The sequence below is a fragment of the Crinia signifera genome, chromosome 12 (assembly GCF_055691185.1).
Source record: "Crinia signifera chromosome 12, ASM5569118v1, whole genome shotgun sequence".
Taxonomy (NCBI): Eukaryota; Metazoa; Chordata; class Amphibia; order Anura; family Myobatrachidae; genus Crinia; species Crinia signifera.
Window position 1 is genome coordinate 36560999 of NC_139228.1, and position 20645 is coordinate 36581643.

Consider the following 20645-nt stretch of genomic DNA (forward strand, 5'->3'; position numbering starts at 1 on the left):
AGTGGCATTATTACTTCTTTCTTTCTACTGCTTATACCTCTCCCTATGCAACCAAGCATCTGACTTGCCTTCTTCATTGCTTTGTTACATTGCCTCCAGGTTGGGATATGAGACTGGAGATATCCTGCTGCTTTAGCACATATAATGTACAGTTATAATTAGAGATGAGCGGGTCCGGATCCCCGAGATCCGACAGATCCGAATATCGGGGATCCGGGCCAGATCCGAGCCGGCTCGGGAGTTCCCGCCTGAATTCCGGACCAATAACGAGGCCTAACGTCATCATTGCGCTGTCGGATTCTCGCAGGAGCGGGATCTTATAAAAGACGCACGCGCGCCCGCCATCTTCACTCCAATCTTGGAGAGGGAAGAGGGTGGTTGGGAAGCTCCGTGTGCTCCGTGCTGTGCTCTGTGCCATGTGCTCCGTGACCTGACCTGTGCCCTCACTGCCCTGTGCTGTGCTCCGTGCCATGTGCTCCGTGCTGTGCTGTGCTCCGTGACCTGCCCTCACTGCCCTGTGCTGTGCTCCGTGCCATGTGCTCCGTGCTGTGCTGTGCTCCGTGACCTGCCCTCACTGCCCTGTGTTGTAGACTTGTGGCCTGAGCCCTGTAGTGTGATTTAACTAACTAGGTGCTGCAGTGCTCACACGCAGGGGCTGCAGTGTCCACTGTCCAGGGGCTGTCCTGTGGCCCGTGCCCTGATGTGATTTATTTAGCCCTAAGCCCTGTGTTGTGATTTATTTTATTTAGCCCTGAACCCTGTGTTTTTTTTGTGATTTAACTAACTAACTCAGTGCTGCAGTGCTCACACGCAGGTGCTGCAGTGCTGCTGAGTAGTACACTGTGTACAGGGGCAGCATTAATACAAGGGGCTGTGTCCAGTTTGACGGCCTATATCTTATCCAGTGTCACGAGTCACTCACGACATATATCCTGTGTCCTGTCCTGTGTGACGACTGACGACATATCCTGTGTCCAGTGTGACGACATATATCCTGTGTCCAGTGTGACGACATATATCCTGTGTCCAGCGTGACATATATCCATTGTCCAGTGTGATGACATATATCCTGTGTCCACTGTGACGACATATATCCAGTGTCCAGTGTGACAACATATATCCTGTGTCCAGTGTGACGACATATATCCTGTGTCCAGTGTGATTATTATTAAACTGCCACCCTGTCTGCCCCTGTAGTGCTGCTCTGCTTCCAACATGTGCCAGGTTGGAAGTGTAAGGTCCACATGTATGTGATGCCCACTGCTGTCACCTAGCTTAGTCATCCAGCTACCTCGGGATAACCTTATGGCCCTACTACAGTATATGAAACCGATTTTGTGAGCTGTGAAGTGAAGTAATTGTTAATTTCCTTTTTTTATTGTTATAAGTGCATATCATATGTAAATAAGGTGCAATGGGGTCCTAAACTTTTGGTACTATATCTGCCAAATGCATTCCCAAAATGCATATACCCTTTTTTACCTTTATAGTATTTTTCCCTCATCTGTGCCCATAACCAACATGGCGCCCGCAACATCTATTCCGTACATACGGATAGTCTGTTGGTTATATGGCCAGCACTGCGACTCATTACCTGCAGGCGGACTTATAGACATTATTGTGCAGCTGCCTTACACTTTGTTTAGATAGCACATCACGTATACTATATGTGCCCACAACCAACATGGCGCCCGTAACATCCATTTCCGTTTATACGGAATGAATGGGGACAGCCTGTTGTTTAGAAAGCCGCGTTTGCGGTGCATCACCTGAAGGCGGCCTGCATAACACGAAGCGCTGTTGCCGCACGTCCAAGTTTAGGAGCACACGTCTATCCCCTAAACGGATATGACGCATGCTACACTTCCGGTCGCGGGGCTTAAATACCCAGCTGTACATACCGGCATTTGTGTGGAGCTGTGGACACGATCAGAGTGTCCCCACAGGACCGTTTTCCACATATTCACAGACCTAGAACGTCTGGTAAGTCTCCCTATATTTGCACTTGGATTTTATGCACTTTATCAGATTTTTATATGGATTTTTTATACGAGTTTTTTATATGGGATTTTTTACATTATGTTTAAATTCATTGTTTACAGACACTTTATCTTGAAAAAGGCACCTCAATGTGCCGAAACGCGTAGAAACTTAGTGTCTGGTCATTTATGCAAGCAGCAGAGTTTGTGAGGAGAAGTATTTGGCAGTATCTGGTACCATATTACTACCCGGGTTACATCTTATATGGGAAAAAGGCTGTCATTATATCATCCCTACCCTGCTGTGATTTTAAAGAATAAAAGAATTCTGTCTTCATCGTGACTTTTTGGAGTCATATCTTAACCAAAGATACCTTTATGAGAGTTCACACACCCCGTCTTGTGTAAGCATACATGTGAGCACAGTCCCTATACACACGAGTGGGGTGACCCTCTAAAATCATTTTGGAGCACTCTTGGAAATCTTGGATACACGCTCTCTGTTCTTTTTAGATCCCATTGAAGAAAGAGAGGAGAAATTAGTATATGCATATCAATAATTGGTATATTCTTTTTCTGTTTCTCCATATATTTTGAAATGGTGTGAGACGAGAAAGAAGAAAAAGAACTTATATCCTTTCAAGGATCACCTATTTACATATGGACTTTTAAGCGCACGTGAGACTTCCCCTTTCTTTTGCAGTATTGTCTTTTTGAGGTCCGGTGACCTTCTTTTGTGAAGTATCATATGCAGCTATAAAGTTTGCAGCGCCTGGAGTGGAATTCCCCTTTTTTCGAAAAATATCTGTTGTATCACCGTTGTTCCACCCCGGCAGCAGCATGTTTCAGCACAGATCAGATCGCAAGAATCTGATAAAAGACGCTTTTTCATTCAATAAGGATGTTAACCATGTTGATTTGTTGGATGACACTCTAGAGGGTCTAATGAATAAGTTAGAGAGTGTACTCCTTAAAGAAAATAGGACATGGTGGGAGATTGTCAGTCTTGAACAATACATAACAACAAAAATAATACCAAAAGGCTTAAAGATTGACAAAAAAGCGTCTTTTGATAATGGTTCTAATGGTTTTAAAACAAAATGGGAGAGTATCATTGATCATTGTTCCTTTGCTTTAATGGACCTTATTGTGAGTGAACGTAGGGAGGAGCTAGTAGGACTTGAGAAACAAATACATGAATATGAGAGGCTAGTAGGCCCTTTTGTCGATATGGAGGACTATAAGAAATTAGAGAATAGAACCATACAAAAAATCAAAAAGAATGAACGAGATCTCATGTTTAAAAAATCTAAAAAATTCAAAAGAGATAGTCTGAACACCCAGGAGAGGATAGAGGTTAAAAACACACCTAAGGTAGTCTTACCTTCGACCATAGTTCAAACCAAAACAAAAAACTATGGAAAAAGAAATTTTAAACCCAATGACATCACAGTACCACCCACTCCTAAAATACAATCTCCTGCATACAGAAATCCTATAAGGAATCATCACTCTCAGGGCCATTACCAAAATTATAATAAGAACCATAGGAATTGGAATAACAAGTACCGTCGTGATGGGCCCGCTTTGAACCAACGGTCCAGTTGGCAAAGGGCTCCACACGAAGGAAATAGGTACCACAAAACCTATACACAAAGGTACAATGGAGAGTGGAATCAAAGACCCTCTTTTGAAACTTACAATAGGTTTGAACCTTTAAACGATAGTAGAGAGGAAACTTTTCATGCCTCAGGAAACAGAGAGCCTTTTTTAGAGAAAGGGAGGTTCAGAAAACGATATTATTAAATACATCATTTCATGTTAAAAAGAAACATAAAACCAAACGGGGTAAAAGAGCAGGGAAAAAGAGGATCAAGGCCCCCAGCCATAAAGTAACGAAAGCTAATCTTTGTGAGGACCCTATAAATCCACATGCCGAAACACAAAAAGAAGAAGGGGTTAAGATTTTTAATCTCAGTTCATATGTACTCAACGAAATAGAACTAAAAGTTCTGCAGAAGGGAATGAAATTCTGTCCCACTAATGAGTTAAATCATTTTGATCTCTATGTAGACGTACAAAAATTCGTACGAAAATTATCAATAAAGAGATTTTTTGGAGAAACTGATGATGAACAGATCATCCCTGACCCTTTCAAAAAGAAATCCACATTCAACCCTACACACGCTAAGGGTTGTTGTGTGGAAACCTTTCAAAAGAGTGTTTTGGAGGATCTAAATAAAATGACGGTGCTGCCCCCCAGCCGCAGGAATAATTTGAGTAGAAAAGAGCGAGAAGCTCTAGTTTTCTTGCAAAAAAACAAGGACATTATTAGTAAACCTGCGGATAAGGGGGGCAGCATTGTCATTATGGACCTCGCATCCTACAGAGAGGAGGGTTTACGCCAGCTTAATGATGGCGTTACATATAAAAAAATTAAAAATGATCCTTCTAATAATATCTTCAAACAATATCAAAATTTAATTATGCACCATTTCGAAACAGGGACCATAAATAAAAATGTTAAAGAGTTTTTAATTAATGAGAATTACTCTGTCCCTGTATTATACCTTCTGCCGAAGGTGCATAAAAATACCGACAAACCCCCGGGCAGGCCCATTGTGGCAGCCACTAATTCAATCACAGCCAACCTCTCGGCTTATATTGATCATCAATTACAACCCCTGGTAATTGGTGAAAGATCACATTTAAAAGATACTAAAGATGCTTTAAATCGACTTTCCAGTATTGAGTGGGGTGATGATCACTATCTAGTGACAGCAGATGTGTCATCACTGTACACTATAATCTCACACAGTTTGGGAATAGAGGCGACTAAAAACACTCTGTCAAGAACTAATATAGACAAAGGGATGTGTAATTTCATTATAGAAGGAATCACCTTTATTTTAGAAAATAATTATTTTAATTTTGACAGCGTTTTTTACAAGCAAAATGTAGGTACCGCCATGGGCACCAGGTTCGCGCCCAGCTATGCCAATTTGTTTATGTCCAGATGGGAGGAGTCGCACGTCTGGGCAGGACATGGCTGGGTTGCGAACCTGGTGCATTGGTGGCGGTACATCGACGATATTATTTTCGTTTGGCAGGGGTGTGAGAATGACCTTCAAGATTTTTGTTCTCATTTAAATAATAATGAGGCCAATATTGTTCTCACTTTTGAGATCAGTAGAGAGTCAGTTACATTTCTTGACCTCAAAATCGACATCATAGAGGGAAAAATAGAAACCAGTACTTTCAGTAAACCCACTGACTGCAACACATATATACATAGAAGCAGTAACCATTTACCTATTTGGCTTGAAAATGTCCCTAAGGGACAATTAACCCGTCTCAGACGAAATTGTTCCACAAGGAACAAATATGAAGAACAAGCAAAAACTATGGTACAGAATTTTGGAAAGAAAGGGTATGCTGTCAATGCATTAGAAAAGATTGCAGAACATGTGGGAGAAATAGAAAGAGATACGCTTTTAATTAATACTGACAAAAAGGATCGAAAGAACAATTATACCATTGCATTTAATACTCATTATAATAAAAGGTATAAACAAATTGAAAAAATAATAAGAAGGTATTGGAACATTTTATTAAAGGATGAAGTATTACAGAAGAGCCTGCCCCCTAAGCCCATTTTCATATATAGAAAGGCGCCCACTTTAAAGGATAGATTGGTATCCAGTGCACTGCACATGGATGGTAAACGTTTCTTACCCAGAAATAAAGGGTTTTACCGTTGTGGGGATTGCAAGATGTGCAAAGCATGTAAAAGTCCAACTTCTAAATATACGGACCTCGATATTAATGGAATTCCAGTTAAAATCAGAGATTTCATTACATGCCATACCAACTACGTCATCTATGTTATCGTATGCACATGTAATTTGGCATACGTAGGAAAAACCAAACGCCAAGTAAAAATTAGGTGGGCTGAGCATATACGAAACATCCTAAATGGAAACCCCAAGCATCCCTTCTCCATGCATTTTAAAGAGAAACATCAGTGCAGAACAGATGGCATCAAAATGTTCAGCGCCATTGCATGGATTAAGGATGATTGGCGTACCAACAATAGAGACATCCGTCAAGCCAAAACCGAAATGCGATTCATATACGATCTCAAAACCCTGGTTCCTAAAGGGTTAAATTGTGAATTTGAATTGAGATGGTTTTTATGATTATTATATTTCTTCTGTTTTGTTTTTTGAATAATTGTTAATTTCCTTTTTTTATTGTTATAAGTGCATATCATATGTAAATAAGGTGCAATGGGGTCCTAAACTTTTGGTACTATATCTGCCAAATGCATTCCCAAAATGCATATACCCTTTTTTACCTTTATAGTATTTTTCCCTCATCTGTGCCCATAACCAACATGGCGCCCGCAACATCTATTCCGTACATACGGATAGTCTGTTGGTTATATGGCCAGCACTGCGACTCATTACCTGCAGGCGGACTTATAGACATTATTGTGCAGCTGCCTTACACTTTGTTTAGATAGCACATCACGTATACTATATGTGCCCACAACCAACATGGCGCCCGTAACATCCATTTCCGTTTATACGGAATGAATGGGGACAGCCTGTTGTTTAGAAAGCCGCGTTTGCGGTGCATCACCTGAAGGCGGCCTGCATAACACGAAGCGCTGTTGCCGCACGTCCAAGTTTAGGAGCACACGTCTATCCCCTAAACGGATATGACGCATGCTACACTTCCGGTCGCGGGGCTTAAATACCCAGCTGTACATACCGGCATTTGTGTGGAGCTGTGGACACGATCAGAGTGTCCCCACAGGACCGTTTTCCACATATTCACAGACCTAGAACGTCTGGTAAGTCTCCCTATATTTGCACTTGGATTTTATGCACTTTATCAGATTTTTATATGGATTTTTTATACGAGTTTTTTATATGGGATTTTTTACATTATGTTTAAATTCATTGTTTACAGACACTTTATCTTGAAAAAGGCACCTCAATGTGCCGAAACGCGTAGAAACTTAGTGTCTGGTCATTTATGCAAGCAGCAGAGTTTGTGAGGAGAAGTATTTGGCAGTATCTGGTACCATATTACTACCCGGGTTACATCTTATATGGGAAAAAGGCTGTCATTATATCATCCCTACCCTGCTGTGATTTTAAAGAATAAAAGAATTCTGTCTTCATCGTGACTTTTTGGAGTCATATCTTAACCAAAGATACCTTTATGAGAGTTCACACACCCCGTCTTGTGTAAGCATACATGTGAGCACAGTCCCTATACACACGAGTGGGGTGACCCTCTAAAATCATTTTGGAGCACTCTTGGAAATCTTGGATACACGCTCTCTGTTCTTTTTAGATCCCATTGAAGAAAGAGAGGAGAAATTAGTATATGCATATCAATAATTGGTATATTCTTTTTCTGTTTCTCCATATATTTTGAAATGGTGTGAGACGAGAAAGAAGAAAAAGAACTTATATCCTTTCAAGGATCACCTATTTACATATGGACTTTTAAGCGCACGTGAGACTTCCCCTTTCTTTTGCAGTAAGTGATCAAAATTGTCTAGAAATGAGTGGAAACTAATGTTATTGAGCTTAATAACACTTTAGGGGCAAAAACAGGCCCGAAAACTATTATTTTAGCAATTTTTAGCATTTTTCCAAATAAATACAGATCCAAAACCAAAACCAAAATCCGCAAGGGTGGTTTTGCCAAAACCAATCCAGATCCAAAACACGAAGGGAGATCCAGATCCAAAACCAAAACCAAAACCCGAAAAAGTGGCCGCCGCACATCTCTAGTTATAATGGGTGGTGTAGAAGTCTCCCTCTGTATGTGTTGCCTGTCAGCCACTGTCAGAATTGCTATTACAGATGCTGGCTGCTGTCCACTATTACTGCCCTCTTCTGGTCACTGGGAACAGCGTCTCTCATGGTGTGTGCACACCATCACAGATTAGTTGCACAGCATCTCCTCACACACCTTCTCCTCACTCTCCCTTAAGATGGCCGCTCCCCAACTGCCAACAGTCACAGCACCTGGCCCTTAACTCAGCACCAGCTACATCACAATAACCCTTTCTCTGCTGTTTAGCCAGGCTGTATTATGCAGTGGGGTGGGAAATGGCACAGAAGATGGCTAAATATCCATGAAAGAACTTAATGGTGTGCCACATATATTGCCTCAAAACAGTGTGTGTCACTGGAACCCCTTCCACAGCCCAATGTTGTCATACGTCCCCAGAGGTGTCAGAAATCTATTTTTTTTTTACAATTCAGGATATGAGTTTAACATCACATCACATCACATCACATCACACATCACAGAACATTTATAGTTAATATGAGGGGTTCAGTATGATTTCCCAACATTCAAAATACCGACGGTCAAAAATGTCAACAAGCATTGGCAGACAGTCAAAATACTGACATGTTCAAAATGCCGACATTCGTTATGCCGGCACGGTCAAAATGTTGACATTTAAAATGTCAACCTGTCAAAAAGTCAACACACACATTTGTAACCCATGCAGTGAGCCCAAGATGGCTGCTTAGTTTGGTACTTTCATGTGAAGTATAAACAATGCATGAATTAGCAATGACCTCTCCTAGTATTTAAAGTCGCCCAATTATATTTATTTTCCAGATATTGGGCCAGATTCTCTAAGCTTCAAAAGTGATAAAATGGAGAGTGATAAACAGCCAGCCAATCAGCTCCTACCTGCCATGTCAAAGACTGTGTATGAAAACTGTCAGACAGGAGCTGATTGGCTGGCTGTTTATCACTCTCCATTTTATCACTTTTGAAGCTTAGACAATCTGGCCCAGTGGGAAGTATTCAATGCTGCTGTTACCAATAGAATTGAAGGCAGTTTCCGACAAAACAGATCCAACTTTAAAACAAGTCAGATCTGTTTTGTCAGAAATGGGCACGGATTGTCAAAAGCATGGATGTTTATCGACAATCCGCGGCTGTTTTCGTCGATTTGCGGAAATCAGTATATTGAATACACTTTCTCTCGGCATATGTTACATCAGCCTCACCTGCAGTGAAGATGGTTTTGTCTATTAAAATAGGAGTTTGCTTTCGCAAACCAACCTGAATCCCCCCTCCCCTCCATGTGCACTGCAGGTGGGGCTGATGTAACATGTGCAGAGAGAGAGTTAGATTTGGGTGTTATGTTATTTCTGTGCAAGGTAAATACTGGCTGCTTTATTCTTACAGTACAAGTTAGATTTCAGTTTGAACACAAATGTAAAGGTACCCATAGACGGTCCGTTCCCGGACCGTCCGTTTTGTACTATGCGATGCGCGCTCCCGCGCATCACATAGTACGGTACAAAAAGTATGTGCTGCACATACTTTTTGTACTAGCTAAACATCGTATCGGATCGCATTGCATGCACTAGGCATGCACTAGGCATGCGATCCGATACGATGCATGCTAATTAAGACCCAAACGGATCCGTTTAACGGACCGTGTATGGGCACCATTACTCTCTCTGCACATGTTACATGTCACATCTGCTACACCTGCAATGCAGTATGGTTATGCCCATTAGATTCATACATCGTCCTAAACTAAACCTTATCAGTTTATACTAGGGATGTGCACCGGCCACTTTTCGGGTTTTGGGTTTTGGGTTCTGATTACCTTGAGGTTTTGGGTTCTAATGGGTTTTGGCAAAACACCTCCTAAGTGTTTTGTGTTTGGATTTTTTGGGTTTTGGGCTCAGATTTTTTTGTTAAAAAAGCATAAAAACTGCTATTTGGAAGAATTTGGAATTTTTTGTTTTGCTCCTAAGCTATATTAACCTCAATAACATTCATTTCCAGTCTATTCTGAACACCTCACAATATGTTCTAACATATGCGATAATTATAGCAAAGGACAGCTCTTGCGTTAAGAGCTGTCCTTTGCGGTGAGAGTCGCCGGGTCCCAGCAGGTCCCGGCGGCTCCCCCCTCCCTCACACACCCGGTGCTGCTGCTGCTGCGCCGGGCTCTCCTCCTCCCAGCACCCGGAAGAGGATCAGTGCAGGGAGGAGGTCAAAGGTCCGGGCAGCACTGCGCTGTGCTGCCCGGACACAGGTGAGGGAGGAGGGGGCGATGCGGGGTGGCGGGGGTCCTTGCGGGGCGGCGGCGGGTCGTTGCGGGGCAGCGGTGGGATGTGGTAGAAGCCCATTGGCTTCTATGGGGCATCACCAGATTTTTCTGGCGATGCCCCCCGCCGCGTTAACCCGGCGGGGGATGCTTACAGCATCCCAAAATGCGGTAAAAACCCAGATAACGGGTTTTTACCGCATTTCTTGTATAGAGAATCTCCCCCATTGTCCTTAAAAGGTATTCGCAGTTTAGGTACTAAGTACTGCGAAAGGATACTCAATTACTGGTATCGGTCTAGCGTGTGCAATACACGAGAAAGGTTCGCTATGCTGCTCTACGCTTTGTTCGCACGTAGCTAGGTTTAAAGGGTAAGCAGGTTACGTATAGAGTACGTAAATAGCGCATTTCAATTATTGTCCTTCTGGTTACATTTATATCAGTATTAACAATAAGTCTGTCCTATGCATTGAATAAATCATTTAGGGAAACAATGGGTGAAGTATGCGCTCTGTTGTTAGGTAATAAAAGCATCCAGCAAACGATGAAATGAAAATCCGGCAATAGTAATGCCTTCACAACACTGCACATTGTGAACATCTACAACTCACCAGTGTCTTTGTCCAGTCACTTCAACACAAATTTCCCTTTGATCTTCACTGTCTAAAAAGATGGTAGACCCAGAGCTTAGTATCTTACAGGATTTTTTAGGGTACACACTAGCAGAGTCCATGGAAGCTTTATGACCTACTTGAGTCGAACCTCACCACCCGTATCCAGTGCATAAGCAGATATTAGCATTGTCCAGGAGAGAGACCTTCTGCCTTGTATCAGCACCCCATTCATGTTCTCAACCTTCTCACTTACCAAGACTGCTCACAGACACTTAGTCATCGGCTCACTTGAAACCTCACTGAGGTGTGTGGCTCCATCATGTCTGCTAAAGCAGACACAGCAGTTAGCCAGTTTGCAAATAGATGCAATGTTACTGTACATACACCAACAACAATCTCATTTACACAATACTAGCAGTGTGGAAAAATGGAAATGAGAAATAGTATTAATCTGAGGGTGGAAGGGGGGAGTAGGAGGATAGTACCTCTATATTTGAGTATTTCAATCTATAACTATATACATCTACTGTACCTGACAGTAGTCCCTTCTTGATGACATCTTTCCCTCAGGTCCCTATGATATCACCATAGGCACTGTTACTGGTAACTGTTGCGATCCAGGGAATAACTTCGGTACCTGAGTGACAACTCACTTTGACACATAGAGCTATCCTAAAGGCTGACTCTATTGGCTCCCTATGGCAGGTGGCCGTGGAATGCGGGATGCTAGGCTTCGCCTGTAGCCGCCACGACTGAAAGGGCGAGTTAGGCCCGCCCAAGCTCTGGTGCAGCCAGGTGTTAGGTGGTGACAAGTCCACGACGACCGCCAAGGATGAGTCCAAGAGGAAGATCGAACTAAGCGGTACTTGTTTCCTAGCATGGCTCCCGCGATTTTGATTGTATTGATCGCGGCCGCAAAAATCGTGTCGATCGCATGCCAACCAAATCGCATGCGATGGACGCGATTTTTACATTGGAATCAATGTAAAATGGTCCCTGAGACCCAATTTTACATTGATTTCAATGTAAAAAGCCCCAAAACCCCCCATTTTCATTGCAAACCCCCTTGATGAGTGAAATAGCCCTCAATTGTTAACGCCACCCCACTATTGATGCCAACCCGAAGCGTGGCGAGCGCAGCACTTTATAAAATCAACTCCACGCCGACGTGGATAGTGGGGGTATGAAAAGGTCGTAGGACGCGTACCGCCGCCACTCGCCTTGCTTCGGGTTGGCGTCAATAGTGGGGTGGCGTTAACAATAACAGTGGCATTAACCATACTTAATACCCATGAGGGGGCATATACAATGAGAAATTGGCCATATTGGCCCTTTTCCCAATGTTCCCTATGTAAAATCGCGTTGATCGCGATTATAATGGCATGCGACCGACGCGATCAACGCGATTTTGACTTTAAAACTCATTTAACATTGTTCTCTATGGGAAAATCGCGTTGATTGCGTCGGTCGCATCGCAAGCTAATTTGATCAACGTGATTTTCTCTTTACCGGCAAATAAAGCTGGTAATTGACAGAAAATTGCGTCGATCGTATGCCTTCAGTACCTTAACTTAAGGCATGCGATCAACCCCGACGGGCGCCGTGCTAGGAAACAAGTACCAACTAAACTAAGGAACCCCAGCTAAAAAGGATAACGCTAACATACAAATCCTGGCGGTACACTTGTACGGGTAAATAAACACAGAAAACCGGTAAAGTAAATATAGCGACTCTGTTGCAACCAAAACCATAACCAAGCGACCTCGTCACAAACCAAGAAGTTGTTCCCTTCACAACTTCTAAGGGGTTGAACCCCAAACAAACCAAACAGGAGGAATAATGCCCGACCTCCGCTAGGGCATCTGACAAGCAGATAAGAACCACCCAACTGTGGCTAAGAGCCTACTCATGACACCAGACAATAAGATGGAGGATGGTTGTCTGAAGGGCCCCATACATCAGCAATTAATTGTGACAATTTTCAGATATGGAGATGATTGCCACAATTAATTTTAGATGTGTGGGCTCCCCCTTTTGGCAATCCCAATCAAAATCGCCAATCGATTGCTTAATCAGGTTTTTAAACATGTTTAATAATCTGGTATTATCTGCGGATCTTTTTTATATGTGTGGGCATTCCCAATTCGTCTTCTTCATCTATTTACATTATGAACAGCAATCGATTGGGCAATTTCCAGATATGAAGATTCAATCTTTAGATGGAAAAATCTGCCGATCACTGAAATAAATCTGTAATGTGTGGGCAAAGTCAGATAGATTGTAAAATCCATTTATCTGGCCAAAATATCCCTATATCTGAAAATCCATAAATTGTGATTGCTGATGTATGGGGCCCATAAGATGTAGCAAGTCCGCAGGCTCACACAGGGAAGGCGGTAGTAGCAGCACTTCCCAGGACCTATCCTGCATAAGGCACAGGATGACTATCACCAGCATCTGGGAAACTTCACAGACTCCTTAAATGAAGGAGCCAGGCCAATCAGAGTGGCGTTAGGAGGCCAGCCCCTAGCCACTAATGATAGTAATGAATACAGCTGACCGAGGGCGCCAATATGAAAACGTCCTGGCTGCTAAATAACAGCCAGAACTGACAGTCGCGCTGCTAGGTGTCCAACGGTTGCCTAGCAACCAGCCGGGATTTCCTGAACTCCCGGAAGCCGTGCGCTGGACTGGTTGCTAGGCAACCCTGGAAGTCTGGCACACAGACGCCGCCACACAGTACAAGAGCCCGCCTGCCCCCCTACTGCCCAGGCATCGGGGGACCTTCACACCAGGTACCGGACGCCGGGGATCGCGTTGGTCCGTGCACCCAAGGATCCCCGGGTCCTAACAGTAACACAATCAGTTTGCAACATATCTCTATGTCACATACCTCCCAACAGTCCCGTTTTTCGTGGTACCGTCCCATTTTTTTTAAGATGGTCCTGCCCCCTGCCGGGGACCAGCAGTGTCCCACAGGGGGGGGGGGGGGGGCAGCTTGGAGTCCCCCCAGCCTTAAGGAATAGATGCTGTGCGCATGCACACAGCATCTATTCAACGACGCAGACAGCAAAAAAATGGGGCGTGGCCTGACAGTGCCCTGGTTTGCATATTACACACCTTCATTTGCAAAGACCACACCCTCCTTTCGGATGCGTGTGCGGCTCCGCCTTACTTTCAAAGATTAAGAAGTTGGGAGGTATGATGTCATGTTAGCTTGTGCTAATTACAATCATAGTCGCTGAGGCCAGGGCCGGTGCTAGGGTGTCTGGCGCCCTCCTGCAAACCATACATTTTGCGCCCTTTCACATTGCCATTGCAACAAGCTGCATCCCGATTGTGGGAGCGTATGCAACATGCGATCTTATGGAGGATCTGGGGTGCATGTACATGTATGCATACACCATCTCAGTGCTGTGTCTGCAAAATGTTGCAGGCACTAAAGGTGCCCATACACGCTGCGAGAATAGCATACGTTATGGGCTAGATCGCATCGCACGGCATGCATGCAATGTGTGTGCGATGCGATCCCAAAGCAGTACAAAAAGTATGTGCAGCACATACTTTTTGTACTGTGCGATGTGATGCCCGCAGGAGCGCACATCGTATCGCATGCTGCTATTGCAGCGTGTATGGCCACCTTTAGGCGCATAACCCAGCCCATTATTTAAAAAGTGTCTAAATATACAGATGGAGCTGGTCTCTTCTTTGCTGGCGCTGCGACAGCGCAAGAATCTGACTGAGACGCGCGTGCGTCTCAGTTTCCCGTCGGCAGGGGGACGGGAACCCTGTCCTTCCCCGCTTCAGGGAGACGGACAGGGTTAGGGGGGGGCGGCAAGGCGGCGGGGACCTGGGGGAAGGCCCCTTGTAAGGCGACGCGCGCGCATCCCCTTATGGCGGCTGGTGGGGGATGGCGGCTGGCGAATCTTCCGCCATCCCCTGCAAGAGCGAGACCCACTCCATCTGTATATATAAAAAAAATCTACAATTATTAAAATATTTGTTATAAACATGTATAATAAAAGACTCACTGTTCTTTTGCTGTTAAACTCTTGTGCAGTCCCTCCTCTTCTATCTGCGTAGGCAGGACGCTGAGGACGCCATTACACCCCTCTCGTGACTGAGGGGGAAAGGAGGGGAGAGAAGGAGGAGATGAAAGAAGAGGGGAGGAGATAGAGGGGGCGGAGTGTTGAGGATTGGCACTGGCACAGCACACTAAGAAGAGGGAAGGAAGGGGAGGCGCTGCTACCTGTTTGTCATTTGATTGACAGCTGACAGGCGCAGGGAGCAATGGGTAGGGGGCGGATCCAGACATGACATGTCATCCAGGCATTCACAGACAGCGCTACATGCCTCAGCGCAAGTGTCCGTGAGGAAGAGGGGGCAGGTCGCAGGAGGAGGACAGTGTGTGCGCGGTGCCGCTCTTTATACTGCCGCTCACCCTCTGTCAGATAGGCACTGTGGGCGGCGTGAAGGAGGCAGTGACAGTGAGGACTGAGGCAGCTTTAGCAGAGCAGGGAGGGAGACAGCGCCTTTTCAGCATGGCGCCTCCCTGCTTTGCAGGAGCTGCTGAGTGGGTAGCGCCGGCCCTGGCTGAGGCTTATTTATCTAGCCATGGTATATACAGAATTTCTCAGAGTTCTTCAATTCCAAATGATCTTTTCTGAAAAAGATGTCACACAGACAGAACATCTCGGTAACCTCCTGCACCGTCGTCTTTTGCAGACTCTAAGCATTCCCGATGCTACAGTATTTATTTGTCCCACTAGGATAGCATGAAAGTGTGGTGTCTGTGGCTCACTTACATGCACTAAACTACTCATCTCAGTTATCAGCACAGACAAGCTGCACATCACGCCAGCCATTCCTTGCTGTGCCGAGTCATGGCTTTCTGCTATATCGTCTTCATAAAACACAGCAAAGGGTTTTATTGGCTCAGGGAATTGAGAATATATAAATCATTCTGTAGGTTATATTCTTCTTCCGTGATGTAGCTGTCATATATATGGAAGAACAGTAAGTAAAGCCGATAGAAAACACATAAAAACATCCAATTTATTGTTTTAATATGAATCGTATACTTTAACAGCGCACTCTGCAGTTCAAGGTTTAAAAAAATCTATATGTGACCTAAAATGAAAGCTCAATTTACTTTCTGATTCTAATTTACCAATACATTTTCCTCAAAATCCTCAAAATAATAGACTTCTCTGCCCCCTCGACTCATAGGGGGAGTGGCCTGTACACAGGTGTGCTGTATGAGGGCATGGTGGCACGATCGCGTCATTTTGTCTTCATCCTATGCTTTACATTGCTGAGAAACCAGTTACTGTATAGCGGGGGGGGGGGGGGGGGTGTGGGGGGCTATAATGATGGGATTAAGCAAAAAATCTGTCATCTGGTTACCTTAGCCAACCCTCTATTGTGGTGCGGGGGATGGAGGGGGATGTGGGAACCTTGTCCACCTTTCCTGGGGGCCGGGGGTGCCACCCTGTTTTCAGGACCCTCCAGTGAACACACCCCATATATATATATATATATATATATATATATGTACTGTATGTATATATATATATATATATATATATATGTATATAGAGCTAACTGCTCCTCACCGCTATGAAATAAAAGTCGGCTGACCCAATTACTCATTTTCAGAAAGTGAAAGTACTATTTGCAGGGACACTCATCTGTTTTAAACTTCTGGATATGGAGAGAGGGAGCTGTGAAGACAGGAGCAGATAGGAACTGGGGGTGGGTTCGAGAGCTAAAAACTGTCACAGCTCAAATTGAATGTAAAAACTGTCAAAGCTCAAAGTTAAAGTCTTCTGTACAAATAAACATGACAAAAGAGGTCTGTGAAAGTACATAGATAAAAGTGTATATTTTCATATGTTATAATTACATTAGTAATTGCCATTGTGTTACAAGCAATTACAGTCGCCTCCCATTACAATGATCGGGTAAATAGTAAATTTCAGTGTTATTATGTATTTACCGTCTATTTCTCGGTCTCTCTGTAACAATGCGGTGGGACCTACTGTATTCTAGATGAATGAAAAATTGCACAAGAAAGAAAATCACCAGGATATCGCACATCGAGATGACTCGCAGGAAGGTCGATACGGTAAGACATCAATCAAGAAGCATTCTGCACATACTGTATATATCTATCTAAAGTGTCTCCTGGGAATATTTAGCACTAAAGCAAGGCAGGCTCTTCAAGGTGAGTACACGGTATATGATAAGAATTCATAGAGTTCAATTATCAGGATTCTCTAGATCCTTGGAAGAGAGATTCCCAGAGCAAAGAAAGACACAGTATCTGTTCCTAACCTCTGGCATTTCGCATAGAGGGATTTTGTATTTGTAGCTGCGAACTCTGCTTTTATGTTGCACCCACTCACATTATAAATCAGTTTGTCGCATCTCATTTATCCTTCTAAAGCAAGGTCTGAAACCCCACTGAAGTCCCTAGAGATGGCGAATGCAGTCGCTCCAAAGTCAACTTCCCTTTCTCATGCAGGGGGAGCGGGGGTTTCATTTTTATCTGGAACCTCCATGTGATTTCCTGTCCATAGTACATTTGGAACATACACATCATTATTAATCCAGCTACTTTACAATGGTCTAATTTATATCTATCGTGGTTTATCGCACACTGGACTCTGCAGCTATCACAGGATTTACATTTGGCAGCTGTATCATTTGGAGGAAGTTAGGTCACTGATTAGTGCTGATTGCATATTATTACTGGGAACAGTTTGCTGGAAATGTGGCCATGCAGGGAGCACATTTTGCTAGAGCCGTCATCCAGCAGAGGCATATTTTCCAAAATGCAACCTAGGTGGCTGCCTAGGGCCCAGTAGGTGACAAAGAGCCCCATAATGATATCCTTGCTGTGTAAAACATTCCCAGAGGAGCATTGCAGGACTACCATGTTCCGTCATGACATCACATGGACCTGCCAACACTCACAAAGTCCCATTGATATTTTTTGTTAGGATAAGAAATGTTTGGACACACAACATGGTCTCAGACACTGCATGTGGGCAGTCAGGTTACTGTAAATCTGACACAGGTATTACACCTTCTGATGAAGCGTCTCTCATTCATCGCTGGGAATCACCAGAATGCCCCCTGCTGGTGAACGCGGGTGGAAAGGCGCTCCATCTGACTGGGATGGCGGCAGGGGACAGAATCCCTGCCTGTATCCACTTCAGGGAGATGGGCAGGTTTAGGGGGGGGGGTGTGCAGGGGGCTGCAGGCACCGATGGGGGTGGTGGCGGAGGGCGGCAGTGGGCTCTGTCGGAAGGGGATGTGTGAGCGTCTTGTGCGCGTGAGCTGGCAGGGACTGGTGGTTGCCGATTTGACCGCCAGCACCCGGCTAGACCACAGGCACTCCATCTGTACTTCCGAAATACCTAGAGCCTTTATCAGTAGACTGTGCACCCGCCAAGGTACTCTATCAATGCTGGCTGCAATCAGCAAAAATATAGTGCTATGGATTGGGAGGAGGGCTCCAAACTGGTATCTAGGGCCCCATGAGAAGTACATCTTTCTCTGTCATCTGGGAATGGGCATGTCAGTCCTGTGCCTATAGATATAGAAATCGGTGTAAATTGGCATACTTATTGTTTTAGATGTGTTGAATTAGAGTTACAGATGGAGCAGGTCTCATCTTGGCAGGGGATGGCGCTGGCGTCGCCAGCCGCCATCCCCCGCCAGCGCCATGGCGATGGCGAGAAGGGGGCGCGCGCGTCCCCTTCCGACAGCGCTTCCATCCGTTCCCCCGGGTCCACGCCGGCTTGCCGGCGGTAACCCGGGGTCCCCGCCGCCTGCCCGCACCCCCCCCCCCCCCTTACCCTGTCCGTCTTCCTGAGGCGAGAGACGGACAGGGTTTCCGTCGCGTTGGCGACGGAGACTGAGACGCGCGTCTCAGTATATTCGCTGGCGAGGCTGCTGGCGGGTCGCCAGCGGGGACGTTCTGGCGATCCGCCAGCCAGGATGGGAAGTGCCCCATCTGTAAAGCACAAATTGTATGGGATTCTTAATACTGGTTTCTTACACATGAAAATGCTTGCAATATATGGCAGTGGTATGCAGTGGTGGCTCCTACCTTATGGTAGGAGGGGGCTGCCGCTGACTGCGATGCCAGCTCCCCCCTGCTACCGCTATTCCTCCTGGTCCCCGCTGCATTTTTCCCAGTGCTTGTACAATGATGACAGGCCCGGGGACTGGCGCATGCCCAGTACCAACCTCTGTACTGCGCATGTAGCTAGCTTCGAAGGACTGCTTCGGCAACAGCCCTAGAAGTGAAATAACAGTCCCGGAGCCTGTACAATATAGGGACCAGCACATGGACAGTACTGCCATAGGTACAGGGCCGGTGCAAGGCTTCTCAGCACCCTAGGCAAAACTTCAAGCTACTCCCCCCCCCCCCCCCCCCATTTTTTTTAGATCATGTGGTCATCCAATCCCCATGACCCCGCCCCCCAGAAGGTGGCCAAGTCCCCTGCTTTTCCTCTGCACCCTCCCCTTTGACAAACACAATAGAGTACAAGGAGGAGGGGGCAGAAATGTAGGAAGTATGACTCAAGGGAAAGTATGGAGGTGAGGTCTTAGAAGTTCCACAGTCACCACCTGCATTAGGTACAACAAGGATCCTCATAGACATCCTTGATTTTTTGATTTGCAGACTTGGTGGCGCCCCCCAGATCCTGGCGCCCTAGGCAGCTGCCTAAAGCTGCCTAGTGGTAGATCCGGCCCTGCATAGGTACTGCGCATGTGCAGACCCTGGATTTTATGGGCTGCCATGCAGCAGCCCATAGAGGCATCCCAGAGGGAGGGAACACCTGCCAAAGGGACTGCCTTGGGTGACTGGCAGGTTGGACTTCCAATAGGAAGTCAGTGCCAGTCACAGTGAAGCCAGTGCAGACTCAGAGACTGCATCTGGCTTCACTACAGTGGCGGATTTTACCTGGGGGGGCTGCAGCCCATACGTAAAAACAGCCACTGGTGGTAGGACATAATAGCCTGCCAAGGCCAGTGTAAGGCTTCTTTGCACCCTAGAATGAATTGATGGCTAACAGCGCTTCTAAAATAATTGATAACATGTGCGCTGACATGAAAGAATCCAAACCACAATTTAAAACCTCAATGTTTTTTATGATAATTAATAATGACTGGTCAATAAATGGCATCACGCCACATACAGTATGAAACAAAACACTCACACATAAATTAAAAAATAAAGATAATAAATACTGTATAATAAAAAATATATACTGAAAGGTGGATCTTTCTAAAGGAATACATCTATTCTCCAGAAATATACTGTATATTGTAGGTGTATATATATTATTTTTATTATAAAGTATTATCTTAATTTTTTATTTTATGTCTATGTGTAAGTAAATCTACAGTATGTATTTATGTAGAGTGAAGCCATTCATTGACTGGTCATTATTAATTGTGATATAAACATTGAAGTTTTGATATACTTAAATTGTGGTTTGGATTCTTTCTTGTCAGCCCACATACAGTACAGTAATATCAATTAATTTATAAGCTCTGGATTTGGAGCACACAGAAGTCTATGAGCTGCTGCTCAAAGGTTGAATTTCATTACCTTAAGACTAGGGAACTTGTCTATACCTTTACGTGAGAGAATGCTCCCCATTTACCAGCCTTGAGGGTAGCTACTGTATAATTACTTCTATATAAAATTTGCCTAGACTGCTTAATTGGAAACATTTTTTTGGGCCGAATTATAAGGATTCAGGTGTTCCATCACCATTGTCTACAATCAATTGTACGTTATATTCACATATAAGTTACCACTAGAATTTCTTTTAGAAGGTTTCACCTATTTGGTTCATTTCATTTTTGAATTAAAAACATTGAATGGACCTAATAACAAGGGACGAAACGCGCAGG

The 20645-nt window shown here is 44.6% G+C and overlaps 1 long non-coding RNA gene across 1 annotated transcript in view; it reads left to right on the forward strand.

The window, feature by feature from the left end:
* LOC146049423 (uncharacterized) overlaps window positions 1-20645 on the forward strand; it is a 57488-nt gene that overhangs the window by 5433 nt on the left and 31410 nt on the right. Inside the window, exon 2 of the long non-coding RNA XR_014466129.1 lies at window positions 16758-16833. This is a non-coding gene — a long non-coding RNA (uncharacterized LOC146049423). The remainder of the gene's footprint in view (window positions 1-16757; window positions 16834-20645) is intronic.